Below are 14,877 nucleotides of genomic sequence, written 5' to 3'. Positions count from 1 at the left end.
GGTGAAATTAACTTCAAAGGAATGAGACAAAACAGATTGGTTGTAAAACCTGGTCGTTTTAGTCTATGGTCCAGCGCAATTTCATCCGTTACAACCCTGTCTTGCCTGGATTGTCAGTCTGAATTCTTTTTTGTGATTTTCTGTGCTGCATTTCTCTGCACATCTGTGTCAAAAGCGTTTTGTTTTCTTCATTGGAAAAACTCTCTTCAATATAATACTTGAGAACTGCAACATTTAAGCTATTTGGTGTCTATAGTTTTAAACAGATGCCGAGCAAGACATTGTGATGACAAAATGTTAACTATGAAACAAAAGGAAAACATGACAATAAACGAGCTGGTTTTCTCCCAGAGTATCTCACCTTTCACCAGTAATTAAACTGAATAGCATGAGATCAATATACTCCCCAACTTTTACCGTCAACTTCTAACCTTGAGGGCTTCGGGCCTAGGATGGGTGCAGCGCTAAGAAAGAGAATTCGGATTAGATTTTAGCTTCAGAACCAAAGAATCAACCCATCCGTTCACTATAACTGCAATTCATCCCGTTCTCCAGTCCAAGATGGAAATGATCATTCCTCACAGCACCAACCTCTTCAGTTTGCCCTCCTGAGAATCCATTCCTACTCCAGATGCTCGCGTCTCCATGTTGCCTTTCAGTATTTGCAATTATTTTCACCCACTAGACGCCGGATCTGAGATGATCAAACACAAAATGTAAAACTTAAATAACTATAATGGTGCCGACCTTCGACTGACGGAGGGTGAGGTGGTTGGGGGGATGCGGGAGGAATGTGGCTGAGAACCAACAGGGGAAAGTCCAAACTATGCAGCCCAGAAAAGGTGCCCAGTGAGGAACAATTACCACAGGTTATTAATAATAAAGTGAAGAAATCCCTCAGCAACGTGAGTGTTACAATAGGACAATGTCAGAGCAGTAATGATATTAACAGTCATGTATGAGAACAGCCTGCTAAATTACTGATCAGTGAGAGCAGGGACCAGGAACAGGCACACAAGGGAAAATAAACACATATAAATATAAGGAATGGGAATTGGAGCACACCATTCAGTTCACTATAAAATTAAATTTGATGGAGATGAAGAGGTCTTTTCTCAAATTCTCAAATCACTTTTCACCTTTTTGTTCCTACACTAAGTAAATTTGAAATGTAAAATCAGTTCAAAATCAGCTCATGGGCTGAATTATCATCAGAAAATCATCCAGGCAGAGCATTTCAAGGTCTAAAATCTATTTCTAGGTGAACATTATTTATTCGGTGTATAATCAATGTAAGGTCACATAAGGCTTGTTTCTGTAGGTGTAACATTAGTATAAGATTATAAAGGGGGAGTTTCTGTCGCTACATAATCAGTATCAGATCCTGCAGCGGATGTTTTTGGGAGCGGTACAATCAGTACACGGTCACAGTGAGGACAGTGTCTGTAGCGGTACAATCAGTCCAGCATCATCCCGGCTCTACTTTCTGTAGGTTCAAGACTAGACACGGGCAGCTCTTGGTGTCTAATCAAAACCGATTGTTCCCTGACAACACAGAGCGATCGCCGGTGTCAACAGTGCGTCCGAACATCTGCCAGCATGAAACGCGTCACCACGTAATGACATCTGACGTAATGGCGTCCGAGTGGTGACGCCCACACCCCAACTGCTCCAGGGCCGTGATTCCCGCCTGATTCCCCCAACTATAACCCAGTCGCCACCGCACTCGCCGCATCAGTGGCGGCTCCCTGCTGTGGCCATGTACCCGCTGCTCCATCCCGCCGCTCCTCTCTGCTCGCTATCCATCCCGCCGCTCCTGTCTGCTCGCTGCTCCATCCCGCCGCTCCTGACTGCTCGCTGCTCCATCCCGCCGCTCCTCTCTGCTCGCTGCTCCATCCCGCCGCTCCTGTCTGCTCGCTGCTCCATCCCGCCGCTCCTGACTGCTCGCTGTTCCATTCCGCCGCTCCTGACTGCTCGTTGCTCCATCCCGCCGCTCCTGACTGCTCGCTGTTCCATTCCGCCACTCCTGTCTGCCCATTGCCCCATCCCTCTGCTCCTGACTGCTCGCTGCTCCATCCCGCCGCTCCTGACTGCTCTCTGCTCCATCCCGCCGCTCCTGTCTGCTCGCTGCTCCATCCCGCCGCTCCTGCCTTCTCGCTGCTCCATCCCGCCCTCCTGTCTGCTCGCTGCTCCATCCCACCGCTCCTGTCTGCTCGCTGCTCCATCCCGCCGCTCCTGTCTGCTCGTTGCTCCATCCCGCCACTCCTGTCTGCTTGTTGCCCCATCCCTCCGCTCCTGTCTGCTCGTTGCTCCATCCCGCTGCTCCTGTCTGCTTGCCGCTGCACCCCGCCACTCTCTCCCGTGCGCTGCTCGCTTCCTGCCCTCTCTTCTTGTACCCCTTTCGCTCGCTGCACCCACCCTGCTTCTTCTCCAGGTGGCGAAGCGGGGAGCGAGCTGCGGGTGGGAATGGTGAGCAGACGAGCAGGTGGGAGAGGTGGGATTGAGCTGCGGGTGGGAATGGTGAGCAGACGAGCAGGTGGGAGAGGTGGGATTGAGCTGCGGGTGGGAATGGTGAGCAGACGAGCAGGTGGGAGAGGTGGGATTGAGCTGCGGGTGGGAATGGTGAGCAGACGAGCAGGTGGGAGAGGTGGGATTGAGCTGCGGGCAGTTAGAAATGGCAGGATGGAGCAGGAAAGGGAAGCGGCGATGGCCGGAGTGGGCGGCAAGCTGAATACGGCAACTAAGACGGCGATCATGGGAGGGAGTGAGGTACTGTCAGGGCGGTATACTGGGCAATCGCGGCCATTGAGGGGTGGGTGGGTTTGGGTTCAATTTATTATTGTGTCAAATTGAGCAGCACCGTTTTTATTACCGGCAGCTGCCTGAGACATCACAGACAGTGACGTTTCCATCGATGAGGCTGAATTTACACATGAGACTGTACTCCGTCACCTAGTGTTTTGTCTTTAACAAGCACAGCCTAATGAGTATGATATCGAGTGGGTCCTTTCCCGACTGTTCTATGAAAAGACATTGACTAAACTCAGCCTGTGTTCCCTGGAGTTTAGAAGAATGAAAGGTGATCAAATTGAAACATAAAAAAAAGACTTAAGAGGCTGGACAGAGTAGATGCTGATGAAATGTTTTTCTTTTTCCCCCTTGCTGCAGAATCTAGAAAACTGGGTCACAATCTCAGTATAAGTGGTGAACCATTTAGTACTGTAATGAAGAGAAATTATTTTCACTCAAATCAGTAAAGTATCAGATGGGGTCCTAAAGGAAGTGGCCCTGGAAATAGTGGATGCATTGGTGGTCATCTTCCAAAATTCTATAGACTCTGGAGCAGTTCCTACAGATTGGAGGGTGGTAAATGTAACCCCACTATTTAAAAACGGAGGCAGAGAAAAAACAGAGAACTACAGACCAGTTAGCCTTACATCAGTAGTGGGGAAAATGCTAGAGTATTATAAAGGATGTGATTGCAGAACACCTGGAAAGCATAAACGGGATTGGGCAAAGTCAGCATGAGTTTATGAAAGGGAAGGCACGTTTAACAATTCTGGAGTTTTTTTGAGGATGTAACTGGTAGAATAGATAAGGAAGAACCGGTGGATTTGGTGTATTTGGATTTTCAGAAGGCTTTTAATAAAGTCCCACATAAGAGGTTAGTGTGCAAAATTAAAGCACATGGGATTCTGGCATGGATTGAGAATTGGTTGACAGACAGAAAACAGAGAGTAGCAATAAACAGGTCTTTTTCCAGGCGACAAGCAGTGACTAATGGGGTACCGCAGGGATCAGTGTTGGGGCCCCAGCTATTCACAATATATATTAATGACTTGGGTGAGGGAAATAAATGTAACATTTCCAAGTTTGTAGACGACACAAAGCTGGGGGCGGGGTGGGGGGGTGCGGGGTGGCGGGGAGGGGAGTGGCGGGGGGAGGATTGTGAGCTGTGAGGAGAATGCAAAGAGGTTCCAATGTGATTTGGACGAGTTGAGTGAGTGGGCAAATGCATGGCAAATGCAGTATAATGTGGATAAATGTGAGGTCATCCACTTTGCTTGTAAAAACAGAAAGGCAGATTATTATCTGAATGATGATAGATTGGGAAAGGGGGACGTACAACGAGACCTGGGTGTCTTTGTACACCAGTCACTGAAAGCAAGCATTCAGGTGCAGCAAGAAATTAGGAAGGCGAATGGTATGTTGGCCTTCATTGCAAGAGGATTTCAGTACAGGAGCAAGGATGTTTACTACAGTTATACAGGGCTTTGGTGAGACCACATCTGGAGTATTGTGTGCAGTTTTGGTCTCCTTATCTTAGGAAGGATGTTCTTGCCTTGGAGGAAGTGCAAAGATTCACAAGGCTGATTCCTAGGTTGGCAGGACTGACATATGAGGAGAGATTGTATCGACTAGGCCTACGTTCACTCGAGTTTAGAAGAATGAGACACAATCTCATAGAAGCCTATAAAATTCCAACAGGACTAGACAGACTAGATGCAGGGAGGGTGTTCCCAATGGCTGGGGAGTCCAGAACCAGAGATCACAGTCTCAGGATACGGGGTATGCCATTTAGAACCGAGATGAGGAGAACTATCTTCACTCAGGGGGTGGTGAACCTCTGAACTTCTCTACCACAGAAGGCAGTGGAAGTCCAGTCATTAAATATATTCAAGAAGGAGAGAGATATATTTCTCAATGCCAAAGCAGGAGCAGAGTACTGAATTAGACGATCAGCCATGATCTTTTTTGAATGGCAGAGCAGGCCCACAGGGCCGAATGGCCTACTCCTGTTCCTATTTTCTATGTTTCTATGTTTATCAGTAAGTGTTCAATCAGTGGACTGTCATACAGCTTCTACTTTCTGTAGGTGTTAAATCAGTGAAACATTATGCAGAGGATATGTCTTTGTCGGTGCACAACCAGTACAAAAGCATGCAGGGGATTCAGTAATTCGATATAAAGGAAGAAGGAAATTTTATGCACAAGCCATATATTAGACAAAAAATGAGCAAAAATGATGCAAGAGTCACATTCATTAATATCAGTTCAAAATCGTACAGATCGGTTCAATGAAATTTAAATGGGTTGGATTCTATGAGGGTCGATGATCCAATCAGAAGGGCAGTGATTTAGAATATAGGAACACAAGAAACAGGGGCAGGAGTAGGTCATTTGGCCCTTCGAGACTACTGCGCCATTCAATAAGGTCATGTCTCATAACTAACCTTAGGTCCACCTTATCGTAAAATTTCCATATCCTTTATTTCACGTAGTATACAAAAATCTATCGAACTCCATCTTGACTATACTCAACGATTGAGTATCCACAACTCTCCGAGATAGAAGATTCCAAACACTCACAACCTATTGAGTGAAGAAGTTTCTGTTCATCTCAGTCCTAAATGGCTGACCTCTTATTCTGACTCTGTAAACCCATGTTCTACATTGCAGAGCCAGGAGAAGCATTTCCTCCATGTACCCTGTCAAGCCCCTGAATATTTGTATATATTTCAAATAGATCGCCTCTCACCCTTCTGAACTCCAGGCAGTGTAGGCCTAGTCTACTCAAGTTTTCCTCTTTAGATAATTGCCTCACTGCAGAAATCATTCTAGTGAACTTTTTTGCACTCACTACAGAGCAAATATGTCCTTCCTGAGGTAAAGTGAACATAGCTACACAGAAGGAGGCCATTCAGCCTCTCATGTTCGTGCCAGCTGTCTGCCAGATTAACTCACCTCGTCCAACTCCCACACCTTTCCCCACAGCGCTAAAACGTTCTTCTCTTCAGATCATTGTCCAATTCTCTTTTCAAAGTCATGATTCAATTGCCTACACCACACTCTCAGGCAGTGCGTTCCAGACCCTAACTACTCACTGCATAAACAAGTTTGGTTTTTTTTCTGTCATGTCACAGTTGCTTCTTTTGCCAATTATCTTCAAACTGTTTTCTCTGGTTCTCGATCCTTCTGGCAACAGGAACACTTTCTCCCTATCTATCCTGTCCAGACCCCTCATGATTTTGAGCACTTCCATTAAATCTTCTCTTAATCTTGTCTTCTCCAATTTTCTAATCTGTTCCCATTTACGTACCTGTGCATATGTTTGCAGTCTGCTTTATGCGTCTTGTTTGTTTACTCTCTGTGGGAACAGAATTTTGGGGAACAGAATAATATGGGGACATTTAAGGTGAAATAATTAATCAATCGTGTACTACTAACAAACTAACCTCGGAGCTGCAGAGACAGATTATCAGAATTGACTTCATAGTTTCGGGGCTGCACAGACAGCTTATCAGTAGAAGAAGTATTAACAACCAAAAACTAACAGGACAGCTGCAAGCTGCTTCATAGAAGCCCATTGTATAGCAATCAGCCTAACGGTCCAAGGAGATAGGGGGGATGAGAAACTGCTAGAGGGGAAGGTGACAAGGCATTACCCCAATCAGGCCATGACACCAAGAAACTACAGAGTTTGTAAACCAATTGGGAACATAAAGGGGGTGTCACTGATTTGTATGAAGAACTATAAGAAAGGCTTGATTTCCCTGCTCAGGAAAGGAGAGGAGAGAAGAGCCCAGGTGTTGTTGTTGTTTGCTTTGCTGATGATGTAACCATTTCGTACTGCAATAAAGTTTCTTAAAGCTACAGTCGGACTTCGTCTCTCTTTGTGTAACTACTCGGATCCAACACTCTCACATTCTCTTTTCTCTTTGCTTATCAATGTATAGGCCCTCCTCTGAGGAATTTTGAAATCTTCCCAATCCTCAGGCTTACCACACTTTCTGGCAACATTGCCAGCCTCTTGATTTGATCCAATACCATCTTTATGTTCTCTTGTTAACCACGGTTGGATCACCTTTTCAGTTGGGGATGCGCCTTAAAGGAATGTATATATTTGTTGCAAATTATGTATTCAGTTTTTAAATGCGAGCTCTTGATTTTCTACTGTCATAACTTTTAATGTAATATCCCCATCATCTTTAGCCGACATAATTTGCTTTGTTTAGATTTAAGATGCTAATTTCGAGCTTAACTAAATCATTTCAACTCGGGAGTGGATCACCCATTGCAAGAAGACACTGGAAACAGCAGTGGAGAGCTCTTAAATAGGTTTTATTTTAGAACGTTTGAAACACGATTGAAGTGACTTTTAAAAGATATTTTAAATAATATGACTTTTTATCAATCACTGACTGACTTCTTTGATATTTCAATGGAAAGGATTGACAAAATCGAAGCAAATTTTAAAAGATCTTTAAATGAATATGATTTTTTAATAAATATTTAATGGGCTTATTTGTTGTTTCAATGTGAAAGACTCTTTAGGAAGATTGGACTGACTTTTAAAAAATATATCTGATCTTTTTAAATCCTGATTTCATACTTATGACAAATCATGTGATGGAGAGGACAATTCGAGTGGTGAAATCACATTTCCAGTGACTGGACAGGTCAGGGGCCTCTTTCCAGTCCTCTCCTGTTAAAGTGTAGAGGATTCTGGTGGCCTGTTACACATTGCACAACTTTGCCCTGCAGGAAGGATTAACACTCCACCCCTCAGATGAAATTCCACAGGAAATTGATGAAATGGAGGATCCCCACATGTATGTCTTTGGAGCTGTGCCTCGTGGTCCACATGAGGAAGCCACACCTGCAGTGGCCAAGGTGGCTAGAGAGCAGCTTGTGGCTGATGCTTTGGACGTTAAGAGTAGCATCTTCCCCGTACCGTCTTGTACCGAATATATGGCCAGCAGCAGATAATTCATCACTAGAGTTCTGCTGCCCAGAAGCTGTATCCATTACAGGTGCACCTGCTGGCTCATACTTAGAGTCAGAGTCATTGATGGCATTGAAGAAGGCCATTTGGCCCATCGAGTCCATGCCAGCTCTCCACGGAGTTATCCAGTCTGCCCTCCACGGAGTTATCCAGTCTGTTCCACTCCCAAGCTCAATCCCCATAGCCCTGCAAGTCTATTTCTCTGAAGTAGCCATCCAACTTCCTCTTGAAGTCATTGATCATCTCCGTTTCCTCCAGCCTTGTGGGAAGCCAATTCTAGCTGATTACAACCCACTGCATAAAAAAAGTACATCCTCATATTCCCCCCTGAATGTTTTTGTCCAAAACTTGCAAGCTGTGTCCCCTAGTTCTTGTATCATTTGTTAATGGGAACAGTTTTTTGTTGTCTAACCTATCTAAACCTGTCATAATCTTGTACACTTCTATTAAATCTCCCAGCAATCTCCTTTGTTCTAAGGATACCAAACCCAGTTTTTTTCCCCCAAACTATCCTTGTAACTAATGTCCTCCATCCCTGGAACTATTCTGGTAAATCTCCTCTGTAAACTCTCACGGGCCCTCACATTCTTCCTGATGTGTGATGACCAGAACTGGACGCAGTACTCCAGTTGGGGCCTAACCAGAGCTTTATAAAGGTTCAGTATAACGTCCCTTATTTTGAACTCAATGTATCTATGTATAAAGCCGAAGATCCCATGTGATTTACTAACCATTTTCTCATTATATCCTGCCACCTTCATATGTCTATACACATGCATCCCCAGGTCCCTCTGTTTCTGCACATTCTTCAGAACTGTGTCATTAATGTTAAATTGCCTTTCCTTATTCCTTGTGCCAAAAAGCATCACCTCACACTTGTCAGTATTACATTCCATCTATCACTCTCTGCCCATTCTGCTCGCACATCTGTGTCCTGTTGCAGGCGGTTCTCCTCACTGTTTGCCTCACCTACAAGTTTGGTGTCGTCAGCAAATGTTGAGATTCTGTATCCCAAGATCCAAGTCATTTAGATATAGCACAAAAAGCAGTGGTCCTAGCACTGACCCTTGGGGAACACCACTGTCTACCATCCTCCAGTCTGACTCGCTTCTGTCCTTACACCATTTTTTTATCCATTTGTACACCAACCCTCATATTCCATGAGCCTCAATTTGGTAACCAGACTTTTATGTGGTACCTTATAAAATGCTTTCTTAAGCTCCATATAAACATCATCCACAGTATTCCCTTCATCAACCTTCTCTGTTACCATCAAATAATTCAACTGGATTAGTCAAGCAGGATCTGCTTTTCACAAATCCATGCTGGCTATCCTTAATTAATTCGAACCTCTCCAAGTGCCCATTGATATGTTCCATGATTATTGTTTGTAAAATCTTACCCACCACTGATAGTAAACTAACTGGCCTATAGTTGCTAGGACTGTCCTTATACCCTTTTGTGAATACGTGTGTCACATTTCCCCAATCCTCTGGTACCTCCCCCATATCCAGGGAAAATTGGCAGATTATGGCAAGTCCTTCCACTATCTCCATCCCCATTCCTTTAGCAACCTGCGATGCAAGCCATCTGGCCCAGGTGGCTTAACAACCCTAAGCACAGCCAACGAATTTAGTACCTCGCCCTCTTAATTTTTATCCTATCCATTGCCTCTACTCTCTCTGCTTCTACCGATAACTTTTCAGCCTCCATTTCCTTAGTGAACACTGATAGAAAGTACTCATTAAGTATATTATCCTTGTCCTGCGCCTCTAACCACATATTACCCTCTCTGTCTGAATAGGCCCCACTTCTCCTCTTACTACTCGCTTCCTATTTACATGCCAGTAGAGGTTCTTTGGGTTCCATTTTATGTTGACTGCCATTCTATTTTCACACTCTCCCTTTGCCAGTCGTATTTCCCTCTTCACCACCACTCAGACCCTCCCCCTCCCACCTGTCTGCTTATTTGATATGGCCTGCCTCTCACTTAATGAGTTCTCCGACATGCATCATACACCCTCTTTTTTTGTTTCGTCATTTCTATCTCCCTGATTAACCAAGGAGCCATATTCTTGGTTCCCCTATCTTTCACCCTTGTCAGAATGTTCCTAGCATGTACCTGAAGCATCTGTTACTTATAGATAAACCATTGTTCTGATACAGCTCTTCCTGCTGTAATTGGTTCCATTCTGCCCTGGCTAGATCCCTTCTCATTGCATTGAAATTATCCCTCTTCCAATCTACCTGATTTTGTTCCTTGATTTTCTGCATTAATAGTCTAAACCTTATGATACGATGATTACTCTTACCTAAGTGTTCCTCCAAGACACTTGGCCTACCTCATTCCCCAGCAGTAGATCCAGCAATCCCTCCTTTCTAGTTGGGCTGAGAACACACTGCTCAAGGAAGTTCTCCTGAGCACATTTAAGGAATTTCTCCTTACCCTTTACTCTAAAATTATCTCAATCGATATTTTGTTAATTAAAACCCCCCAATATCACCACTTCATAGCTCTTGCACATCTCTGTGATTTTCCCACAGATTTGCTCCTCTATCTCTCTCCCATTTTGGAGGTCTGTATAATACCCTGAGTAACGTGATCATACCCGTTTTGCTATTCAACTCTAACCAAACGGTTTCTGCCCTTTCCCCTTCAAGGACATCCTTCTTTTCCAGCACAGCAATGTATTCTCTAATCAGGAGTGCTTCCCAACCTCCCTTTTTTCCCTTCCCTATCTTTTCTGAATACGTTATATCCTTGTATATTAAGTGCTCAGTCCTCATCATTTTAAACCACGTTTCTGTTATTGCTACAACATCATATTCCCCTATTGCTATTTGTGTTTGTTGCTCGCCAATGTCATTTGCCACACGTGTGTGTTATACACATGCATTGTAATCCTGTCTTTGCATTTCTTGTAGTCATTCTCTGTCTATTCCCATCTAATATGGAACTACTCCCTTCTCGAGTACTGTCTAACTCTCTCACTCTGACCTGACTTAATACTTTGCTATTTCCCACTCCGGTGCTATCTGTCCCTTCCAGTTCTCTGTGCACCTTGGTGTTCATCTCCAATATTATCTCCTGGTTCCCACACACCTACCAAGTTAGTTTAAACCCTCCCCAACAGCATGAGCAACTCACCTGCAAGGAAATATGTGCCAGCTCTGTTCAGGTGCAACCTGTTCACCCTGTACGGGTCCCATCGACTCCAGAACTGGTCTCAGTGTCCCACGAATCTTAAGCCCTCCCTCCTGCACCATCTTTCCAGCCACATATTCTTCTGCACTGTCCTCCTATTTCTGCACTCAATTGCATAAGGTGATGGAAGTAATCTGGAGATTACAACTTTTGAAGTCCCACTTACTAATTTCTAACCTAGCTCACCAAACTCTTTCTGCAGCACCACATCCCCCTTCCTACCTATGTTGTTGGTAACAATGTGGACCATCACTATTGGCTGTTCACCCTCCCCTCTCAGGGGCTTCTGAGGTTCAAGCCATCAAGAGCAATTCGATTGGTGTCATTTGTATTACTGCCATACCAGCTACATACAACTCATGTGTTTTTATTGGTGTCTGTTTAAGGTCACTTTCAGCATCCTGAATGAGATGGGTCAGCTGTGTAGCAGTCAACACGCCAGGAAGGTTTTCAATAGAAAATTCCAGCTGTTAACAAAGACTTAATTTCACCCCCTCACCTGCAAGGAAATATGTGCCAGCTCTGTTCAGGTGCAACCTGTTCACCCTGTACGGGTCCCATCGACTCCAGAACTGGTCCCAGTGTCCCACGAATCTTAAGCCCTCCCTCCTGCACCATCTTTCCAGCCACATATTCTTCTGCACTGTCCTCCTATTTCTGCACTCAATTGCATGTGGTACTGGAAGCAATCTGGAGATGACTACTTTTGAGGTCCTCACCCCCTGATAATAACATGTCAACTCCTGTCTGTTTACCTCCAGAGCAGGGTTGTCTAGCCTTTTCACATGGGGGCCACATTACAATTCATGTCTTATATGGCGGGCTGGTGAGACAATTTTAGAAAGATAAAGGCATTAAAAATTTATCTTACTGCCATTCAAAACAACAATGTGTATTTTTGTGAAGAAGCTATAAATGAGATGAATTTATTGACTTACTTTCTCACAACTATGTTGGACACTGAGTTAGTGAGATACCTGGCATTTTTCTGTTTGCACAAGTAGTCAATGTTTGCCCGCACACTTGCTGTAGTATTCCAGATAGATTTCCATCTGTCAGGAATGATCTCTCTCTTTCTCTCTCACACTGTTTATCTCTCTCACTCTCTGTTGTTCGCCCCCTTCTGTGTCGTCCTCGCTCTCTGTGTCCCCCCTTTCTCTCTGTCCCCTTCATCTCTCTGCCCTCTCTTTGCTCTCTCTGCCCCTCAATCTCTCTCGTTCTGTTCCCACCTCACTCTCTGTCTCTGTTCCCCTCTGTCACTCTACCTCGGTTCCCCTCTGTCACTCTCCTTTGTCTCTCTTTCTATCTCTGTCCTCCTCTTTCTCTGTTCCCTCTCTCTCTGCCTCCTCCCCCCCTCTCCCTGCCCTTCTCTCTTCTCCCCCTCTGTCCCCACCATTTCTCTCCTTCTCCCACCCCCCCATCCCCCAGTATCTCTCTCACTCTCTCTCTGACAGTTGCAGGGAGCAGGAGTGCTCAGCACAGCAGTTTTATGGTTGGTCAGATGTTTAAAAATGTACTGTCACTTTCGCTGTTGACAGGTGCTGACATTGGGAACAGGAGTTTCTCAAATTCAGGCAGATTTGAGGTTTTCCGGTGGGCTTCAAAAAACAAGTTGAATCCAACCAGAAAATCCCGAATCGACCCAAAGTTGGAAAACTGTTGTTCCCGATGTCAGCACTTGTCAGCTGTGAAACTGACAGCACGATTTTTTAAAGCCTGTCTGAAAGAAGAAGTCAATGGAAAATTTCTCATTTCTGAAATACATCTGTGGGCCGAATTCTGGCCTGTGTGACGTATGTTAGGCACACTTATCCACAGAGTCTGTCATATTGAGCCAGCATCGTATCCTTCAGTCTGGCAATGAACAACGTCTTCCACAGAAGTCTCAACATGGGTCACATGTGGTTCACGTGTCACTGAAGCCCACGGAGCAAGTATTTGAACTATTGGAGGTCTCTCACCACCCGACAGTTCTGACCGGTCGATCACACATCCCCCAGTAATCCCATGACATCAGCTTTATGGCATTTATTTGTGACTCACTCAGAGCAAGAGAGACCGGGAGTTGGAGAGGTGGAAATCTGAGTGTTGTCGCATGATTGCAGACCCCCCACCACGTTAGCATCCTGAAGGTATAACATGGGGACCGGAGTAACAGCATCACTTCGCCTGCCCTCCCACTCAAGGTGTACACCCTCCTGCTTGTTTGGATGCAACTCCTTCCCTCCTCCAGCTCAATTAGAGTTTCACTTTCCTCTGTGATCTGTGGCTCAGTGCCTTCTCTAGACCCACTTTCAACACCGTCAGCTGCTGCCACCACCTTCCAATATCTCCAAAGACAGCGATGCATCTGTCAGAAGAAAACATTTGCAATGGTGCTGCATATTCATTTGTCACATCACAGAAGCTTGTATGTTCATGTGTGGTTTAAAGATACAGCTAGTGACACTCACCTTGCCTCATTCCAATGTCTACTCGGCCACCAGTCAGTAACATTTTAGAGGGTCTGGGGAGCAGGGAGAGAGTGGGGGTGCGAGAGGGGGTCTGGGGAGTGGGGAGAGAATGGGGGGGGAGAGAGTGGGGGGAGAGAGTGGGGGAGAGAGAGTGGGGAGAGAGTGGGGGGGAGAGAGGGGGTCTGGGGAGTGGGGAGAGAGTGGGGGGGAGAGAGTGGGGGGGAGAGAGTGGGGGAGAGAGAGTGGGGAGAGAATGGGGGGGAGAGAGGGGGTCTGGGGAGTGGGGAGAGAGTGGGGGGGAGAGAGGGGATCTGGGGAGTGGGGAGAGAGTGAGGGGGAGAGAGGGGGTCTGGGGAGAGAGTGAGGGGGAGAGAGGGGGTCTGGGGAGTGGGGAGAAAGTGGGGGGGAGAGAGGGGGTCTGGGGAGTGGGGAGAGAGGGGGTCTGGGGAGTGGGGAGAGAGTGGGGGGGAGAGAGGGGGTCTGGGGAGTGGGGAGAGAGTGCGGCCAAAGACCTTGCTGGTGGCGGGTGCGCTCTTTTCCCGCTGCCCGCTCCCGACCCCCGGCCCTGGCCCGCTCGCTCCCTCCCCTCCCCTCCCCGGCCCGCTCGCTCCGCTTCCCTCCCCGGCCCGCTCACTCCCCTTCCCTCCCCGGCCCGCTCGCTTCCTCCCCTCCGACTATTGTGTGCTGCCATGTGTTTAGGTTGCCATCGTGTGATTATTTGAGCAGCCCCATCTTTAATCGTGGCAGCTCCCTGACATCACAGACTGTAACGTTTTAGTGGCAGAGGCTGCATTTGCACATGTGCCATTGCAGTGCCACCTAGTGGTGACATTGTCAGCAAACGCAGCCAGAAAGGTTTGGGCAGGTCTTTTCCTAATATTTCAGAACCTTTGCCGATAGGCTTCAGGGACTAACTCGTATGGATTTAAGAAAGTAGTTTTAATCTGTTCGTAATCGCAAGAGCTTTCTTCTGGTAACATACCACTCACAGAAAGTGTCTGTGTGTGTCTGAGTGAGAGTGCATATGAGTTTGAGAGTGTGTCTGTCTGTCTGTTGTGTGAGTGACTGTATTTGTGTGTGAGTGAATGATTGACTGTCGGTCTGTGTGTGTGGGTGTAGCTGTGTATATGTTTAACTATGTGCATGAGTGTCTATCTGTTTATCTGTGTGTGTAAACATGTGTTTGATTAGCTGTGTATGTGTGTGTGAGAGAGAATGAGTTGTCTGTAAGATTGTGTGGATGTTAGGAACAGAGGAAAAGTCCCTGTACACTGTCCCATCAAACACACCCAGTGCAGGTACAGCACCGGATTGGCTGGGCAATTTGTGGAGCACTTACTGTGTGTAATCAGCTGTACCTGTGGGAGCAGCAGCTCGAGAGGAGAGAACTGAGAGCTGAGAACTAACAAGTACAAACTATGACACAAGTGTGG

This window comes from Heterodontus francisci, chromosome 29 (assembly GCF_036365525.1).
Source record: "Heterodontus francisci isolate sHetFra1 chromosome 29, sHetFra1.hap1, whole genome shotgun sequence".
Classification (NCBI taxonomy): Eukaryota; Metazoa; Chordata; class Chondrichthyes; order Heterodontiformes; family Heterodontidae; genus Heterodontus; species Heterodontus francisci.
The sequence above is the reverse complement of the archived record's forward strand: the minus strand, read 5'-3'. Positions refer to the sequence as shown.